The following is a 2916-nucleotide window of genomic DNA, read 5'->3' on the forward strand; positions in this document are numbered from 1 at the left end:
GGAGGTGGAGGTTGCAGTGAGCCAAAATCGTGCCACTGCACTCCAGCCTGGGTGACAGAGCGAGACTCTGTCTCAAAAAATAAATAAATAAATAAATAAATTTACACATCTGGATGTATCACTCAGCATGCAGAATGGAGTCCTCTCTTCTCTCCCACGTCCTGGCGTCTCTTTTGTCCTCTGGCACACCATCACTGTTGGCCAACAAGCTGGGTCTCTCATCTCTGCAGCCTCGTCTCCATCCTAGCTCTGTGTCAGAGGGTCAGTACCAATTTACATACACACATTCATGCATCCCAGGACAAGGCCAAGCTTCTGTTGGGAACATGGGCTCTATTTGAAGTCAGGCAGGTAGGGTGGGGATCTGGCCATTATACCTGGCTGTGGACACTTGAGTGTGTTACTCAACCCCTCTTGGCCTCAGTTTCTTTATCTGTAAAGCATGGACAGCCATGTTTACCTGTCAAGGCCACCCTGAGTATGAAATGAACTAACAAATGGGAAGTCAGCATGGTTTAATGAACGTGTTCTCCAGGAAACAGGGGTCAAAAAGCAGCCCTCTCTCTATATTGCAGCACTGTAAAGAGCCTTATATGCATTCTTCCCATGTTACAGTGGGGACAGGGGCTCAGAGACGTGAAGTGAGCTTCCCAAGGTCACACAGCAAGTGAGTGGTAGGGCTCTGCGCCTAACTTCCTATACCACCTCAAGCCAGGTCATTCTCCACTTGGGGCCTCTGTGTCCCCATCTGTCCCCATCATTGTTCAGATCATCTAGAAGCTCTCATTCTATTTTCTTTTCTTTTCAGACAGAGTCTCACTCTTTTCGCCCAGGCTGGAGTGCAGTGGCACAGTCTTGGAACATGGGAGGCAACCTTCACCTCCTGGGTTCAAGCAATTCTCATGCCTCAGTCTCCCAAATAGCTGGGATCATAGGCGCCCGCAACCATGCCTGGCTAATTTTTGTATTTTTAGTAGAGACAGGGTTTCACCATGTTGGTCAGGCTGGTCTTGAACTCCTGACCTCAGGTGATCTGCCTGCCTCAGCCTCCCAAAGGGCTGGGATTACAGGTGTGAGCCAGCGCACCTGGCCTCTCGTTCTATTCTATATCCAGAGTCCTAACTCCCTCATGGTTCATCTCCTGGGAGGGGTGGGGATGACTTGCCCACCTGTCCTTCACCTGGCTTCCTGACCCACAGGCAGTGCCCCCATATCTATCCCCAAGGCTTCTCTCCCCTCCCTTCCCTCTCTCCTTCCTGCTGCTTAAGAGCATTATTTGCTTCCTGCAAAATGGACGCATGCCGGGGAGAGCCTCCTCTGGGTCCTACAGGTATTTCTGCTCTTGGCTGACTTGTTTTCACAGTGCCGATCTGACAGTTCTGCAATGGAAATGAGGGTTTTCTCGCATGGCTGTGGCAGGGTGCGGAAGCTTTACTCAGTTCAGACTCATGACAATGATGATTCCTCATCACAAGCCCTCTCATCTGAGTCAGCTACCCAGGAATTCTGTAAAATACGTGGGAAGAGGCCCCTGGCGGGAACTTAGATCCCGATGGTCACTCTGCCTGGTGTGGCTGGTCCTGCCTTAGTTACTGCCACCTCCCTCTGCCCTTCACAGCCAATTCCTTCTTCTCCTTCAGGCCTGGTCTAAAATGTCACCTCCTCAGAGAGGCCCTCCGAGATTGCTCATGTTAAGTAGCCTCTTCTCTCCATTCTCATCCTAGCTTCCTGTTTGCTTCCTTCAGCACACTTAACCCAAATTACAATTTTACACATTCATGTTATTTGTGGGCTTGTTAAGTATTAAAGATTCTGAAAGGGGTGGGGCTGGCGACATGTTTTTCATTGATCCCTGCCCCAGTTCTGTCAGTGTCTAGCACATAGTAGGTAGTCCATGCATTTTCGGTGAATGAATAAAAACCTTGTTTGGAGCAGTGAAGGCGGCCTGGGGAGGCTGCTTTTTGGCAGTGAGAACACGCGGAGCTGGAGATCCTCCTGTAGGGAGCTGACTTCATCCTTCTTGTTCCTGTCCCGAACCTTGTCCAGAGGCTACAGGGAGAGAACTGTATGTACAACTATATTTGCAGCTTTTCAGACTTCCGAACAAGCTGCCTTCCCAAGAAAACACATTACCCAGAGCCTTTTTTCCCCTCCTGCTCAGACAGGCAGTGGCCCAAGGAATAGCGTTTTGTTTACGATAATAAAGTGGGACCCATGGCAACGCATTGTGATGTCATGGCAGTGTGAGGTCATAAATCCTTCCAGGGGAAGAATGAAGTGCAGCGCACACAATGGCTTCTCAGCCTCCCCTGGCCCAACTGGGGCTGTTGCTAGATATGTTTTTCCTGTATCAGGTGGTTCATTTCTTTTTTTTCTTTTTCTTTTTGCCTCTTGATCTTTTTTTCTTTTGTCCCTAAAGAAAAAAAAAGTAAAATAAATAAATAAAAGTTTTTTAAAAAAACTCTGAGTGGAAAGATTTGTCCCAGGAATTTCCTGCTGGCGAATGTCCAGTTCGCGGAGAATGCCAGCAATAATGGGAACAATGCTCGCTCGTCCTGGACCTGCGACCAGAAAACTTTCCCAATTCCCCAGTTCCGGGGCCGAAATATGGCAAAGCCTTGGAGAGTTACTGGGCTGCGGACCATGGAGCTTGCAAGGAAAGATGTTTCTTGCTCACACTCTTAGTCTGCCCGTCCACTGTCAACCTTTCTCTCTCTTTTGCTCCTTCTCCGCTTCTGTTTCTTTTGCCGCTCTCAATCGGTCCGGCTCTCTCTTATTTGCGTTTTCCGTCTGTTTCTCCACCACTCTCCGTTTGTCCCTCTCCAGCTTCGTCTCAATCTCTCTTTCTCAGTCTGTCTGTATTTTTCTTTCTTCATGTTTCTTTCTCCTGCTGAGTCTGTCTGTCCCTCCCAAGCT

General features: G+C 48.9%; 1 long non-coding RNA gene across 1 annotated transcript; it reads right to left on the reverse strand.

Annotated features, from left to right (window-relative positions):
- Positions 1 to 2017: 2017 nt before the first annotated feature.
- Positions 2018 to 2183, reverse strand: LOC126930352 (uncharacterized). The gene is made up of 2 exons (XR_007717581.1): positions 2134 to 2183; positions 2018 to 2063 (listed from the first exon to the last, which is right to left on the reverse strand). It is a non-coding gene; the product is annotated as an uncharacterized LOC126930352 (long non-coding RNA).
- Between the last annotated feature and the right edge of the window lie 733 nt (positions 2184 to 2916).

This window comes from Macaca thibetana, chromosome 11 (assembly GCF_024542745.1).
Source record: "Macaca thibetana thibetana isolate TM-01 chromosome 11, ASM2454274v1, whole genome shotgun sequence".
In the NCBI taxonomy this organism is placed as follows: Eukaryota; Metazoa; Chordata; class Mammalia; order Primates; family Cercopithecidae; genus Macaca; species Macaca thibetana.